Here is a 17,877-nt window from a genome sequence, read left to right on the forward strand (position 1 = left end):
TCTCTAATCCCTCTTCAGACACTTTGCCAATATCAAATTATAAAAAGACAAAATACTTGACTGCTAACTTTTTATCAAAATAAACATTTTTTGACAATGAAAATATGTGTACAATAATATATGATGATGCATTTTCAGAGTAGATTTCTAGTATAAGTTCTTTTTTGGCCTCAGCGTACATCATACGTTTCACAGACATTCAGTAATAGAATTCTTGTTGTTTTATGCTAAGTAGCACTTATCTTTTAGTAGCAATCTTGGGTATAACATGTTTAAGGATATGCCCACATCATTCACTTAATGACCATATCCAGCTTTAACAGGAAATTAAAAACCAAACAAATAAACGCACAATTGTTTGAGCATATTGCCTTACAAGTTCCCTCTTTCTCATATCTAGAATGTCAGATACCTGGGATAAAGAAAACATTTGTTAAAGAATAAAATTCCTTTAATTGTTTTAGATAATAAAAATCATAAACCTAGAACTTTAAAACTAGCACAAGCAGATGTAAGTGAGGATTTACTACGACGGCATATAAGGTAGCTCACCAGCTAGATTATAGACACTAGTAGCCCAGCTGGAAGGTGGGAGACTTCAAACTGGCCCTCTTGCTCTACAGTTTTCAAGGAAGTTTGGCAGATTCTAACAATTGTAATTCAAGTGCAAGTGACTGATTTTCACATCAGCTGGGATGAATCTGGTAGCAGAAGCAGCTCAAACTTTTATACAATTTTCTGCCCTGCCCAAGGGTAATCTCTTCTGGTTGGGTGCCTTCCCCACTTCTCTTGCCTAGGAGAGAGGGAGGCCCAATCAAAGGTCTGCAGGCTGAAGGCAATACTCTCCCTCTTCCTCTGTGAGAAGAGGAAAGAGCAACTCACATTATTAGAGGGAATTAGGAGTGGAAAGTTCCTGGCAACTTTTAAGATCACCACCATCCCATTCCCTCCTTTGAAAAAATGGGTCAGTTTCTTTTCTGGTTCTGTCCCAACCCTTCTGGTTCTCCAAGCCTGGAACACCAGAAGATCTGCTTAGGGGAGTAAACAAGAAAGAAGTCCTGTAGCTTCAGGAGGAGCAGAGGTACTATGAGCATGCAAGGGCAAATATGGGGCTATGGAGGCTATGGATGGGGGCTCAGGTGATGCAGGTGCTCCACAGTTTGCAGTTAATTACTTTAGGGCTGAGAGAAATGCAGAGGTTGGACGTGGGGACATGGGATTGCTTAGATAGATTTTTTTGGAATTGGGTGGAGGAAGCTGGGTACCCCACACAATCAACTATGCCAGGGAGTGGTCCTGCACAAGTACTAAAATTAGCATGTTATATCTGGGAGAGTTAACAGCATGGAAACCACCACACTACCATTGCAGCACACCGAGGAAAAGTCTTATAACTTCAATTCCATGGAGCAATTTGGAATTTGGTAAGGGAATTTGCCTTTGTGTGGACAGAATGACCCCTGCTAGTCCTATGGAAAAAGTAAAGTACCAGGTTTTTTGGCATATTGCTTGATTTCTGATACTCTGCAAAAGCTTAGCATATGTTTAGAGACTTGTTTGAGTTTGGTAGCTAGATTCTCCAGACGTTCTGTGTGCACTGGTTATGCCTCAACTGACAATTGTAGGAAATTTTCCCTGTTGTAGCTGCTTCAGACTGCTAGTGGCCACTGTGGAACACAGTACTGGGAATAAGAGCAAGAACAGTGGTTGTCCAGTTTCACTACTCCTGCTGGTATCTAGACAGAGCAAGAAGCAGAAGGGACAATGTATGACAGTGTAATTAAAGACTTCATTAAAACATGTACATACAAGAACCCAAGCTAAAGATGCACAGTAACCCTCTTCTATCATTTCCTACCTTAAATGCTGGGCTTTGATTGCTTAATATTCTTTTAACAAGTTTTCATGTGCCTCATAGTATGCAGTCTTGTCATTTTTTACTACTTCAGGGGTGGGCAATTATTTCAGTTGGAGGGCCACTTAAGTTTTGGGGAGCTGTCAGGAGCTGCAAGGGTAGCCCCACCCCTTGACAGGTGCCCTGCCCCCTAGGGTGTGGGTGCATATGTGGGTTATGGTGGGGGGTGGGATTGTGTGTGGGGGCTGCAGTAGGGTGTGCAGTTGTGGGGGGTAAGGGTGTGTGTGGGGACTTTAGGAGGGTGTGGGGGTCTGCTGGGGGTATGGTGGGAGATGGGGAACTGGCCTCACCTGTCCTGTCCTGGCTTCAGTGTGCAGTTTATTGCTGCAAGGCCAGGACCCATATGGGGTGGCAATGGGCCAGCCTGGCCTGTCCTGGCATAATGCAGTTCCAGCTGTGAGGCCAGGACCTTCATCGTGTAACACGGAGCCAGCTCAGTCTGTCCTTCTCTTCCCAGCAACATGCAATTCCAAGCTGCAGGGCTGGGACCCACACAGCTCAGCACAGAGCCAGCCTGGGTCAGCCCCTTCCCTCTCCTCCCATCTCTTTCCCTCCCCTCCATGCTGCGTAGGTCCTGGCCTTGCAGCCAGGAACCACATGCTGCTGGGAGGGGATGGGATGGGATGGGACAGGACCCACATGACTGGCATGGAGCCATGAATGCCACCTACCCCTGGCAGCTGGGGGACACAGCAAGCTCCCACAGGTAGTGGCAGTGCTGTCGGCAGCAGGACCATGGCAGTGTCAAGCAGGGAGCTCCTGCAGGTGGCCATGGCGCTGTCAGCCATGGGGAGGGGCAGTGAGCACTGACTGGCAGTTGGCGACCCCCTGCAGATGCTGCTGGTAGTGTCGGTGGTGGCCAACGGTGATCATGGAACGCCGGCAGATGCCACCAGCAATACCGGTAGCAAGCCGGGGGTGGTGAGTGGTGACTACCCACAGGCGCCGCTGGCAGTGTCACCAGCACCTTTTTGCAGGAGGTGCACAGCCATGCTCAGGGGGTGCACGTGCACCTGTGTGCACCCCCTATGCATCACCAGTGCATGGAGCCAACCCATCCCAGCTGCACCACGTGGTTCCTGGCTGCCAGGCCAGGACCTGCACAGTGCGGCCTAGAGCTGGCCTGGCCCAGCCAGGCCTGTTGGCATGCTACAGTGCCAAAATCTGGGAAGTCCCACGCAATCTGGGTGAGCTAGCTCTGTCCCTCGATGTGGTGTTCCTGGTACTTTCTCTTGGGGCAGCACATGGAGGCACAGAGCCCGATTCCCACAAGCTAGCCCCTCCCCCCAACACACACATTCATACCTGAATTTCAACTGTTGGGTAAGGGAGGACTGGGGAACAGCCACATGGTGACCGGGGCAGAAGCTTTGGCTAGCCAGAATTTTCTGGGGGGTGTGAGCAGGGCAGAGCAAGGCAGGCCAGCGTTGGATTGGTTCGTTGCAACCAGAGCTCCAGCTGCTTGCTGCTGCAGCTTGTTCCTTGTGCTCCTGGCACCTTGTCGGCTTTCAGACAGGCAGCCACTAGCAGGTAATAACTGTCTAAATTTTAGAGGGATCCCATGGGCCATATTTTGCCTGCCCTTGTACTACTTCATTGGCATTAGCTTTTTGGTTTATAAAGGAACAACAGATCAGATACCAGCCATTGAAGAGTATGTTTCTGTTTATCTCAGTAAGTGTTATATCAAGCCCTGAAACCATTTAAATAGCTGTGGCTTTATGCTTATCACAGCTATGTATTTTTATAGTATAAGGGGCAAGGTTCCACTGTGTATTCATTTGTAACAAATGGCGTTTTTTTTTTTATGGCAACCACTGAATCTCCTAATGCTGATTCCAGTTGAAATGTTCCTTAACATATGGTTCCAGAGATTCACATGTGGTCACAACAGCGAAGGTGGTTAATTAATCTAATATCTGATTTTAAAAGAGAAAGAGAATTCTCTTGACTAAAACTTTTGCGTTCAGTTTTTAAGGTACTTGCTACAGATTGTACATAAGTGTAATGAAAAAATCATTTTTTTCTGTTAACATGGCATGATAGATTTCTAATATTTGCCAGGTATAGTCATTTTGACTCAACATTTCATCCAAAGGCTGTTCAAATGGCACAGGCTCTCTCACACCAATGCATCTCTCTCAGTTAACTGAACAGTAAGGAACATATTTATTTATATAATGTGGCCCTGAGGTTATATTGCAGCTGGAACATATGCATGACACTTATTCATTTATATCTAGCAAACTGTAATAACTTTCAAAACTTCTATAATTACAATGCTATGGAGAAACGTCGTTTTGTTAGTTATTTGTTTCTTCTTAGAACCGTATATAAAACATCATCATTTAAATTTTTGAATGTTCAAAGTACAACAAAGTCTAACAATTAATCCATGAATATTAATTTTTCTACCAAGTCCAATGGAATTCAAGATTTTAAGTAATCTGATTATTTTCAGTATTCTGCCTTATGATACAAAATCACGCATTTCAGTAATGCCTACTTAGAATTTCCAATTCATTTCTTAAACCTTAAAACCAAAAAGCACAAATAACATATTATTCCAAAGTCAACTAGAGAATTCTAGTAAACATTGAATTGATTTTCCCTTTTTCTCCTATTTGCAGCTGCCTGCTAGTCTAATTCGTATTGTTTATTCACAGGATGAAAGAGATGTTTTCAAGCATTCTCAACAGATGCAAGTGATTGATGTAAAAAAAGTGACTCTGGCTTAAAGAGTTGCTAGGAAACATGTAGTTTGAAGATGAAATCCGCCACTGAGCTTGTCCTTAGCTGTACAGTAAAAAAGTAGAGGCCATAGGAATAAAATGTAAACTTTTTATATAGAAATAAATATATTTATGAATTAATTCAAGCCACTTCATAGCACAGCAGTAATGTTTTCATAAAATTCTCTGTGAGAATTACAAGTAAAATAAAGATGTGCTTAAAATCACCAATGCAATGCTGTACTCATTTTCTGTTTTAAAACAATAATAGACCCAAACCTTCAAATGGTAAAAACCAAAAATAACCCAAATTTATTGACAGAGCTGAACTTTTGGTAACCGTTTGTAAGTTGCAATATGAACCCCTTCCCAACAGAAATGTTTACTTGTATGAAAAAGTGTCCAGTTTTTAGAAATGAATATTCCTTTTCCTTCAATGTTCGTGTTTTCCTTGATATATTCAGTCTTTTGCTGTTTTTGCAGCTTCCAGTATATGTTTGAATAAAATATGAGTGTCTGGGATTCTGAGTTAAATGACTGGGCTTTGTTGAGTACTGCAGAAGAGTAGACTCAAGCTAAAGTTATTTGAAGTCAAATTGTGCTTGTTTGTGAAGGGCACCAAAATAATTGCTGAGAGACGGATTTGTATAGTAAAGTCCTACCCCCCAGCAAAAGAAGATTGTTTGGTTTGATAGCTGTTTGAGTTTGCTGAAATTGTTAGTTAAAATGCAATCAAGCAGCAAAACCTGAAAGAGAATCTTAACAGTTTGATCCATAATTGTACAGCCAGTGTGAATGATCTTGTCCTTATTCACCTTAACGGTATGTGTAGACATTTTTGGGACCTGATCTACAATCACTTTTTTGTTTAACTACTAACCACTCAGGCCTTAACTGGGATACTTCCCTAGTCTATTAAATACAGGAACGGGTTCCTGGCATTTACTGGCCTCCTGTGTTGGGGATTGTATTGTCTCAGCATAGTGGCATAGCTGAGACTGGATGTGCAGGCTGCACTTATAAGCCTAGGCCCTTTTTGGTGTTTCACAGCTGTAGCATTTTGGGCTGAATCCTAGCCGTATGTTCAGCTGGCAGATTCACTTCTTGTTGTTTGTCCAAGTCTCAGTGCTGTATAGGCCTGGCCAGCTTTTTGCCGCCCAGTCCAGGCCCAGTGAAATAGGCCTGGGCTTTATTTTGTCCCTTTTGTCATGTGGTTGGGCACTAATTGTAATTCGGGCCCAAGCCAAGATAGGCCTGCTCCCCACTTTTGTTGTTTCTTAGCTGCTAGGTCTCAGCATAGCAGAGTAGCCGAGACTAAGTGTCCAGGTCAGAGCCAAATAGTCCTGGTGCTCTTTTGTTGTATGTTCAGGCCCTGGTGCAGAACAGGCCTGAGCTTCCCCTTTTATTGTTTTACAGCTGTTGTGTCTCAGCATAGCAGTATTGCTGAGCCCTGCTGTATGTTTGCTGCATGTTAGTGGAAGTGAAGATCAGTGCTACAGCTTCTCAGGGAGCAATGAGGGGCCCTTTGCAATGCGGAAGTTCCTACGGTCTCTAGCAGCTTCCTGTGGCGCAGTGGACCTGTGGAGCAGCTCATAGGGCTCTCCAGTGTGGGGCCCCCTCTCCAGCACATTGCCAAAGGGCAGGTATAGGAGTGCAGTCCCCAGAACTACCCATTGGGGAGCCCCAAGTCCCAGACTGCCTGAGTATGGGTAAAGTCTCCCCAAGCAGGTGCCACCTATAGACCTTGTTTTGTAGTTTATAGTGTTTTTAAATTATTGTTAGTGTTTACTTTTGTTTTTTCTTTAATCTCTGTAGTAAATTTGGATTTCATGTTTACACTACTTGCGAGGGAAGGGTTGTTGGTTTTATTGGATGCACTGGTGATTCATTTAGTGTTTCCCAGGTAGTTTGGATGGGGACTCGGATCAAGATGAAAAATATTTAGTACCCCAAAATTGAACCCGGTCCTTCTTGCTGCTGACAGATAATTAGCAGAAGAGTTGCATATATATACATATATATTCCCCCCCCAATTATATACACGCTACAAATCTACTCATCTTTAAAATCAAAAACACAGTTACAGAATCATACACCCATTACAATCCCTGCTCCTGTGCACCCACGCTCCCACATATCTGTTACAGAACTCACACCCACACACCCATCCACATTCCCTTCACCATTTCAATTATACTGTACCTTTGTTTCTTCTCTTAGTCTCTAGACTTTAGTCTTAGTTCATATTGGTGTTGGCAGTGCTGTCACTTCCATTATCTCTTTCATCGTTGCTGTTGCTGTTGCTGTCGATATCACTCAACCCACCTGATTCACTTTCTTCCTCATCGTTAATACTTTCTTCCCCAGAGGGAGGTCCTTGAATAGCGTGTACCAATGGTATCTCTACCAGATGATGTTTCCTGCCTCTTCTCTCTTTTCTTCTACCATTTTCTGGTAGTAGGACTGCACCTAACTCAGTCCTATTTTCACACAGTCCTCGACAGAGTTTTGTGTGCCAGTACATCAGGAGGTTCCTGGTCTTCTGCAGGGTGGTCCTGATGCAGGAGACAAACTGGTCGAAGCAGGCTGTCAGGGACTCCTGTTGTTTGGTCAGGTGCCCTTCTTAGGTGAACTCCTTAGATTGTCCTAACTCTAGTTAGGTGGATGGATCTAAGAAGAGCATCTGCATGTACCCTAAGAAAAAGTAAACCATGTGAAAAGGGACTTAGAAATTCCCTTGCTCCTAACATGGTGATTCAATATGATATTTCCGTACACTTAGGCAACACCTCATTACCTAAGCACATTTCAAATACAGTATAATCTCATAAATCTGGCATGCTCAGGACTGAGCACCTGCTAGAAATTTGACAAGTCCGAATTTTTGAAACCAGAGCAGCAGCCGGTCGGGGAGTGTGGGGCGAGCAGGAGGGTAGTGATGGCTAGTCCCAGACCAGCGGCTGCACATGAAGGAGTGGTGCAGGATGGTGGATGATGGTGGCAGCTGCCACATGCCAGCTTCCCCATCTGTGTTTGAGAGAGTGGAGGGGGAAGCTTAAAAAGTGCCAGATTTTTGAGCATTCCAGATTTTTCATATCTAGATTTATGAGGTTATACTGTAATTCTTTTTGAAGCTCAGTGCCTCAAAAATGACTTTAAAAATACCAAGGTATACCAACAATTAATTTTTAGACTGATATCTTGTACTCACCAGGCATTATGAATGTCCTTCCCAGAATGGCAATAAGAATTTTTAATGGCAATACAAACTGGCCCTTAATTACAGTGGCATTAACTAACTGCAGTCATAACAAAGATGTGTTGCCATAATAAAACCAATGGGAGGAAAAAAACCAATGTGAATACAGTACAACAGGAGGCTTTCGGTGCAAGAAAGAGAAATATGGCATCCTATTATCATTTAATGTCTCTGAGAAAGAGTGGGATTACAAAAAGAAAAGGAAAAAAGGAGGGGAAAAGTCAAAATAGAAAATCTAGGCCTCAGACAGGGCAGAGAAAATCCTACTGGACTTTCCTTAATTATATAAGAAGCTTAACAAAAGTAAAAAACCGACTAAGGAACTGAAAGGAGGGGCTACTGTTACTACTAAGAGATCTAAATTGTTTCACATGCAAATCATAAGAAAAGACAGTAAAACTCTAGAGAATAGTATATATTCTTAGTAAAGAAAGTGTCAAATTAAAAGAAAGTGCACTGGAAAATGGCCCTTCAATAACAGCTGTTACATTTTGATTATCATCTCCAGCAAAATGTGTTTCAGAATATATGGTTATTTTTCAGGTTTATACTTCTGAGCTTCAAAAGGTGGCACAGGTTACTAAATTTCAGGAAATATGAGAGTTAAACAATAATGCACAGTGCTATAAAAATTACATGGCAAGGATAAGTTTTGAACATTCTGTTTCCATAAAATTCTCCATTTATGAGAATTATAAGTAAAATGAAGACATGTTTAAAGCTACCAATACAGTGCTGTACTGAATACATTTCAGTTCCTCACTGCAAAGAGGTTATGGAGTAGAACCTATTGTTTACTGGGATGTGGACAGTCACAGAGCATGATCGGCAAAGGGATTTATCTTCCCCTGGACTGAGCCTTGGAGAGCAAACTCTTAGTTTCCACAGAAATTGAGAGAGAGAAAAAAATAAGCCAGCTTGTGATATGGTGTTTTTATCCTGCCAGGATGCTAATGTTTCTAAAAATACTGCCCTACCTTGAGTGCAGCTTGATTGTTGCAAAAGAGAAAGAGGGTGAGAAAGTAAATCAGTGAACATCACTTGCTTGAAAAACAACACCTATTCCACTCTTGGAACATAGTGGGCATCTACATAAGACATTGACTACACAGTAAACTAATTAGCTGCGAAGTAAACATTGCATGTCTACATGTGTGCCTCTATTATGCTGGAGTAAACTAATTTGTAAATACCAGTACTATCCTGCTGCAGGGTAAAAAACTCCACAGCAATGCATGTACAGACACTGTCCTGGCTGGCCGGGGCATAAGGGTGCTTCAGTGTGGGGGCTGCCTGCTAGCTAGCCCCAAGTTGAAGTGCCCTTATGCTCCAGCCAGCCCCTCTGCAGCACATTGAGCTGGGAGGAGCAGCCGCGGCCTGGCAGACTGAGCACCCAGGACCACCTGGCACTCAGGGCTGCTCTGACCTGGCTAAACACGCTGCAGTCCCAGGGGCACATTCGAACAGTGCACCCAAAGTAATTAGCTCAGGAGCAGTAAGCTCTAGAGTTTATTGCTTTGCATTAATATGCACGTGTAGACACACCGGTCTGTCGTTATGTATGGAGCTTAATGTATTGATGGGGAAACTTGTGTTGTGACAGAAGCTCCACAAAGCTACTGCCATGATTAAAGAAAATTGAAACATCAAAACATTCTTATCACTTTGTTACTCCAAATTGATGGGTTTTTTTACAGGATCATCAATGGCTGTATAATGTGGCTGAGAATAAAAAGATTGAGATTGTTTTTATTTAGCTGACCCCTGTGATGCTGAACACCAATAATTCCAGTGGGCAAAATCTTCAAATCTAAGTTTTATTGTTAAAAATCTTAGTGAAGCACATAGACAGCGACCATTAGCAAGGTGCATTCAAGAGAATGCTTTATGACTGCTAGACAATTAGATTTATTATGATAAAAAGCATGCTGATTTGTTTTTATTAATATTATGAGCTTAGCCTCTGTATAGTTAGCATTTCATTAAAGAGTGGATATAGATGTTCTCTGAATAAATCACATTCAGTATCTGTAAGCAATTGCCAAAGAGCCTGGAAGTACTGTTTTCAGATTCTAGGCTGTTTACAAACTGTTTACTCTAATTCAGTAGTTGTTTGTCACACAATTATATGTTGTGCTTAAAGGTAGCATTGGCTGCCAAGAAGTGTGCCTTTGATTGATGGGCAATCACAGACTTAACTGTGGGCATGTTTAACTATCCTTCTATCAGGGTAAATGGGAGAAGTTAAATTCCCTGAAAGAGTATGATAGTGAAAGCAAGAGAAATTACCACTGAATATGCCCAACTGTTAGGGCAAAATGGTAACACAAGAGTCTGAGTGGGGGGTAGGTTTCTAAGTAATTGACTTCCATGACCAGATGTCATTAGCAACCTGACAGGCATTTTCTCAGAAATAAGGAAGGTTTGAGTTAAAAATGCAGGTTCAGAAGGTCACAGACAATAACAAAGAGTTAGTCCAGTAGTAATATCACAAAAATCTCTTGCCACTTGTAGATTTCCTGGACCTTCTTGGCCACAACAAAACTCCAACCCTACAGCAAAATGGAAGGTCCGAGGATAAAGAATCGATATAGCCAGAAAACTTAAAAAGAGCAGACAGCTATAATATTTTTCTACCTCTTTTGGACCACTGCAGGAGGAAGGGTGGGGGGTTAGATTTTTCTGGTTCAAATAATGCAGAAGACCATTATCTTTCAGGAAAAAAATCTCTTTGGAGTGATTATTTAACTCAGTTTAACATCAAAACTTAAATGAATAGCTGGGGGGCAGAGGAGAATTTCTAGTAGCCAGCTTGAGCAATGCAGCTCTTACGGTTTTTCAGAACCCTCCAAAAAGAGTCTTGACTACATTCCTATGCTGGATCCTTCTTTCATCCATATGCTTGCTACCCCAATCTTTTGAGTATTTTTTGTGTGCCCTCTATTGCCCTCTCCTAGAGGAAATTGCTTTGGAGTGGAGTCATAGCACAGTGTCTCAGTACAAGTCAATCACATAACTTGTGACTTGTAAAGAACCTGAGTATAGCCCCCTGCTCAGTGTTTGCCTAATAAACAGTCTGCTCCTACAATCAGGCACTACATTGATTTGGAAACACAATAGAATTCTTCAGGCTACAAATGTGGGGATTAAAGAGAGATAAAGACCATCTAATGTACAACAGACATCATTAGTTTCATTAAATTAAAAAAACCAAACAAACGTAATTGGCTAATTAATTCCAGGTGCTGTCACAACTGATAAACTAACTCATTTTTTATAAATTGTAAATGATGAAAACTGCCAATTCTTCAAAGCATATCTAGAAAATGAACAATTAAATGCTTACCAAAATCACAAGAAGCTGAAATAAAAAACAAATACAAAACACTGATTAAGTTGAAGTAGTATGATGTTCCTAAAAAGCTTTGATTATAACGATAATTTTCTTGTGAAGTATTGCAATTATGCATATTCATGTTTTGAGAAAGGGTGGAGAGCTGGAGATGTCCTTTGGATTATTTTATCTATTTATAGTATAGTCTGAATGGAAGCATTGGTAGGTCTCTAACCACTTCCAAAACATGAATATGTGTAATTATAATAATATGCTAGTAAATGATGATGGCAACAAGGAGCTTGATTTACCTCTGTTGGCTAAATATGGCGAAAGTAGAACTTTTTAAAACCTTCCTACTATGTACTCCATCATCATTTACAAGGCTATTCCTCATGTATGGGAATCACAAACAGGTGTCATGGGTTGTCATGACTACCCTGATATTCCCATGTACTGAATGGAGGGGAGAGCAGGAGCAACTGATTGGGAGGAGATTCTGGGGAGGTTCTTGTATGGTAAAGGTTGACAATCACAACTGCAGTGCCCTTCCCATCACTAGCTGCAGACTTGAAATTATCTTTCACTCCTCCAATTACCTTCTCTCCTCATATCCAGGCTTTCATAAAATGTTGTTGCTTTCTCCTATAACATTTTTTTAAAGCTGTGTAGTCTTTTCTGTCCTTCCTGCCAGACCCCTGGTTGATAGATCTTTGCCTGGAACTACTGTAAACTTCATCTCAGGCCTTCCTGCCTAGACTCCCAGATTCCTGCCTAGACTATCCGACAGGCCAGAAACAAAATAATCTTCCTTCCCTGCTACTCTGACCCTATCACTATTTCAGTCTTTTCACTGGTTTCAACTTTTCCTGTAGAAATATAAAATCCTGTTAGGTTTCTATAAAATTTGCCATGCCTACATCTCAACTCTCCTTGCTGTAACACCCCTTTCTCTATGAACTCTGTCCTCATTTTGTGGACTCCTGTTTCTCCTCCTCTTACATTCATGCTTTTTACATTCATGATTTTGTCTTCCACAGTATTCTGGAACACCTTCCTTCTTCCAGTTCCCTAAAGGTGTGATCCAGCTTGGTGTTGGATGAACCTACCTGGGAATTACTTAGTTTTGAGGCACCAGATCAGCCACAAGTTTGATCCTGCCCCAGTGACCGGAAATCTTGGTAGCACCTAGCTTTTCAGTCAAAAGAATCCCTAGCCAATTCCAGTTTAACTGTAAATCAGTGCCTCCCAAACTTCTCCCTTTAGTGCTGCAGCTCTTTGCCATGCCTGATCAGGATGTTGCTTCAACTGCCTTCACTAAATGGTTTTTTGCCCATCTTTGTAGGAAGTGTATGAGCTCCAGAGAGCTAAGTAACAGCAGTTCTCCCATATTTCAGAGAGTGCAGTTGTAGCCGGCTTATGTGGAAAACAAAATAGTCAAAAGGGAATTAAATATGTTAATTAGCATTAAATAGTGCTTAAATTTGACAGTGTAGCAGTGAAACACTTGCTGTTGTCTATTCATGATTTAAAATCTGTTTATTTGCTAGAATTATTATATGTTGCTATGACAAAGAGATGTTAGTAAGAGAGAGAAAGGAATATACACAGGCACATAATTGCTGTGACTGTACAAAAGGGGAATGCGAGTCTCACTAATGACTGCTCTTTTTGTGGGAGAATGCTTTTCACTTAGCTTTTGAAAGGACTCTTACTCTAAAGAGAAAAAAAAAGGTTCAGAACTGCAGGGCAGAATCCTTTGATCCTTAATAAAATAATAGACATACTGCAGCCACAATCCTGTCTCTCTCAGAACCGCAGCTAGCTGCCTTAGATAAGTTTGAACTGATGCTTGGGCAGCTGGATAGTAACATCATGCTCAGTCAGACTCTTCTAGTCCTATAGACTGTCACCTGTGCACCATCACGTTTAATAGCAGAGAGCTCTACTGACATTAGCCAGAACAATATATCAAAATGCTTCATTTTTTTCCCACAAGCCCAGATGAATCAGGTTTAGATGTAGTGTATATGCAGTTCTTTTGGCTAAAATAACTGAAATAAGGGAATACTTTTATATCCTGGCAGGATGTCTTTCTATTCTCACAGCTGAATAAATGCATGGGGATTTATAGTCACAACTCCCAGTACTCCTAATGAGATCTGGCTGTGTTTCTGCCAATCAGGATGAATATCTGGAGAGGTAAGGGAGAAAGAGAGATTTCAGAACTGAACCTGATTTCTGTAAAGATCAATACTAGAAGAGAGACTGGAAGAACCTTTGGCCTGTAAAACACCTATAATTTTATGTAGAAACACAGTCTTACTGTTAACTTTGTTTAACCCATCAACTCTTTATATTCCAATACAGTTATTAGGTGATGATCCAATAACAAAAGGATGAGTTACTATGTAATCACCATTGCTCCTTATATTACCATTTGGTTGCTGTTCAGTCAAGTGCATCATTTAACAATAACTGTAATTTAACTCATGTCATCACTGAGCAAACATTCTGGATAGTTAATGAGCAAATAACTTAATTGTGTGATAAGATTAATAGGAAATGTTTGGCTTTACTGACAAATGCCAAAAGGCTGTGGGAGAAGTGGGAAGTGTTGACTGATGCTACCAGTGATGGCTGCTTTAAAGAGGATGAGCAGAGCGTTATATCCATGTCATGATAATAGTTTTGGAATTCAATCATATCTGCTATGAAGTAGTCCGGTCTTTTAAATCATCACAGATACCTGCTCTTGTCATTTTGGATTGCTGTATTAGTTGGTTGTTGGTGCCGTATACTAACATTGTACAGTTATCTAAGAGAGACTTCTTCATATTATCTTCAGGGCAAAAGAGACAATAACCTGGATTTGGAAGAAGCTTTAGAGCCATAATAAAGGCAGTAAGGGAGGATATTTTGAGTGAGAAAATTTTCCATGTAGGGTAAATACGTATTCAGAGTGTTGTCAAAACTTTGTTTTTCTTAGGGCCTGTTTTCAAATAAGCCAAAATTCTCAGGACTCTCGTTAGGTTCCTGTATGTTTTAGGATTGTAAGAAAGTAGGGCTGGAAGGGACCTCAGAAGGTCATCTAGCCCCGCCTGGAAGTTGTGTGCTGGCAAGGCCAGGCCCTTTTAGCACCACATCTGAACAAGACCTGGATGTCATGATAGACAACAAAATGAAGCCACCAAAGTGATGCCATAGCTGGCAGAACTAATCAAACACTGGCATGCATCTACCAGTGCATCTTCTGAGTAGGGCTGTGTGAGGCTTCGGACAGAGCTTCGGATCTAGAGAAGCTTCCGATACTTCGGGGTCCAAAGCAGCACATCCAGGTCGAAGTGCTGGCCTCGTTAGGCTTCCCGGTGCAGGGGTTTGTGGGGAACGGCACTGCAAATTCTTGAAAGTAAAACTCATGTCACATCTAGGTGTTACAACAGCTGCAGGGATGGTGGTGCCTGCTGTGATGCCTGCCACCTGTCGAGGAGATCGGTGCAGGGCGGTTCTGGGGCCCTGCACCCCTAGTTGCTGACAGGCAAAACTCATGCCAAGACTTGTCTTTGTCTTGAGGCAGTTGATTGTCTGTATTGATTGTTTCCTCTCTTTAGCCTGGTTTTGTAGGTGCTAATTGATGCTCGTTAAATCATTATGTAGTAGCTAGGTCCTGTAAATTGAGCTGGTCCCTGGTCCCTGGTCCCCCCGTGAATCATGATTGCTTGATTGGTAACTGGTAACACAGTAGCTTAGCAGCCAGGCCTGCAGTAGTGTCTCCTGCCCCAAGCCAGACACAATCAGTCACACAGCACCCATGGCATGAGTTTTGCTTGTCCGCAGCTTGAGGTGCAGTTCCCCCTAAACCCCTGCACCGATCTCCTTGAAACTTGGCAGACTGTGTGGCCTCAGTAAGCGCTACCAGCCCTGCAGTTTTGACATCCCTCCCCCCCCCCCCCATGGTGTAACACACAGCCGGGACATGGGTTTGGCTTTTAGGAATTTGGGGTACAGTTCCCCCCAAACCCCTACACTGATCTTCTTGAAACTTGGCAGGTCTCATGCTCTCAGCTGAGGCTACCATCTCTGCACTTTTCATCCAAATCAGACATAAAACAACAAAGTTACAGATATTTCATTGATTTCCTCATTATACCCTATGGGCGGATCTCCGAGGAGGCTCTGAAGATTCAGCCGAATCAAGGCAGAAACCCCGTCCGGAGCTCCAGATCAGATCACGGCCATCCAAAGCGGCAGGATCTGAAGACGGATCAGATCACTGCCGATTCACACAGGCCTACTACTGAAGCATCTCGAGCAATGATGTGTCTCTACTCGGCCTTGGTGAGATTGCAGCTGGAATACTGCATCCACTTTTGGACACTGCACTTTAGGAAGCATGTGGAGAAGTTCGAGAGAGTCCAAAGGAGGGCTATGCACATGATTAGAGGCCTAGAGACAAGGTCATATGAGGAGAGGCTGAAAGACTTGGGAGTCTTCAGCTGGAGAAGAGAAGACTCTGAGGGGACTTGGTGGCAGCCTATAAGTATACCAAGTGCATAAATGAGGGACTGGGGAAGCATCTATTCACCAAGGCCCCCCCAGGGGAGGACAAGTAATAATGGGCACAAGGTGATTGAGGATTGCTTCAGGCTAAATCAGGGGTAGGCAAAATAAGGCCCGCGGGCCAGATCTGGTCCATGAGGCCATGCTGTCTGGCCTGCAGGGCCCCTAAAAAATTTAGAAAATTAATATTTATCTGTCTTTGGTTCCTGTCAAAAATGACAGGAACCAGAGGCAGTAGGACCCAGGGGAAGCCCAACGGGCTCCAACACTAGGGCCTGCCTGAACTCACTCACCCCGCCAGCCAGAAGCCCCAGCAGGTGCTTGTGGTTTGGGACCATGCAGCTGCACCACATCGGAAACTCAGTTTGGGGGGGGGGGCGGGTGGGCAGGGAAGGAGAGTGAAGTTGCCCAGTGAAAAGTGGCTCCTCGCCCACCCCATGGCCAGAGCTCCCTGCTGCAGCCACTTGCAGCCGATGCAGAGCTGTCCTGACCAGGCCCTGGCAGCCCCATGCAGGCTGTGAGCGGCTGCAGCATGGGGCAATGGCCATAGGGCAGGTGACGGGATACTATTCCCCACGCTCAATGTCAGCTTGTAACCCGCTCCTGCTGTCAGCTTGGGCCCCACACCGGCTCCTGGCTCACCTGTTGGGGCTGTGCCACAGCAGCAGCAGCTGTGGCCCCCTGCTTGCCACACCGGGCACTGTTGGCTGCTGCTGCCTGCCTGGAGCTCACGTGCTGGGTAGCCCAGAGGCAGCAGTGGCAAACACTGCCTGGAGCAGCAAGAGGCAGGGCTGCAGCTGCTCCTGACGTGATGCAGCCCTGATGGGCGATCCTGGAGCCAGTGAGGGGCCCAGGCTGGCAGCAGGGGAGGGTTAGAAGCTGGTGCTGAGGGTACAAGATGGTGGTACACGTATCACGGATTGGAAGAGCATCTGTTTCTAGATAGTGCAGTATCAGACCTCACTTTTTATTTTATTTTCTGCAAAGCCCCATAATTTTTCAGTGGTTTAATGAAAATATATTAGCCAGCTACTTTTCAGCTTACAACCACTCTAGGCTACCTCCTATTAGACATCCGTATAAGATACAGGACGTTTTGATAGTGAATCATCAGTAGCTCTGATATGTCATGCAAAAGTGTTCTTTAAGGACAAACACAAGGAGCTGAGACAGAGAAAGAGCATTTGTATTTTCTAAAAACCACTGTGTAGTAAAAATTTTGGCATGTGAAAAGAGAAGCTCCTGGTCTTCAAATAAAAGCCAGAAGACATCAGAATCACCAAGGCATGACAAAACAAACTGGAAAACAGTATGCTGAGAACTGCAAAGGAGAGTGCTGATAACACCCTTATTATTTATTACAAAAATGTACCAGGATACAACAAGAAAAAAGAGCTTAATTTTATATGAAACTCTTTTAAGAATTAATATTTATTAATTTTTCCAGTATTCTTTTTTTTAATTTTTGAAAATATTAACTGAAGGGCATTCCAATTTTCTCTCACAACATATATGTAATTAAATGAAATTTGGAAAACCCATAAACAGAAGTAAACCAAATGGGTGCTGTCAACACATAGCTAGGCTATGCAAATATTGCCTCAGTGAGTAGGAAATATACCTTGTTCACAGGTCATAAAGTATCTAGTGACAGTGCAGAACCAATCATCAGAAGAAAGAAGTGTGAACAAGATTTGATGGATGTAAAGGATGCTTTATAGACACTTGTCAAGAAATCCATTAAACAAACAACAGATTACCCATTTCAAAGACTATGACTCATTGCCCCAAAGATGTAGATAACAGCTAGCAGGAAAGAAAACTTCTAATCTAAATGAACACAATTTACAGAATTTTGGGCACTTCCAGAGTCTGGAATCAGATATGTAAAAGAAGCTATGTACTCTTTCAAACGGATTTTGCAAAAAATTAACTGGCTTGTAGTATAACCAATAGTATAACAAGGTTGAAAAGAAAGCCTAAACGTTGAATCAGAGAGTAAAACTGAAATCTTTTTTCAGGTTTGGGAGCAACCCAAGAGCAGGAGATAGTTAGGTGTGTGAGTCTGAAATCAGAC

The 17,877-nt window shown here is 42.7% G+C and overlaps 1 protein-coding gene across 1 annotated transcript in view; it reads left to right on the plus strand.

Moving 5' to 3' along the window:
- CNTN1 (contactin 1) overlaps positions 1-17,877 on the plus strand; it is a 473,636-nt gene that overhangs the window by 266,079 nt on the left and 189,680 nt on the right. The gene's annotated exons all lie outside the window — the stretch shown is intronic.

The sequence above is a fragment of the Crocodylus siamensis genome, chromosome 4 (genome assembly GCF_052110815.1).
Source record: "Crocodylus siamensis isolate JL-2025a chromosome 4, ASM5211081v1, whole genome shotgun sequence".
Classification (NCBI taxonomy): domain Eukaryota; kingdom Metazoa; phylum Chordata; order Crocodylia; family Crocodylidae; genus Crocodylus; species Crocodylus siamensis.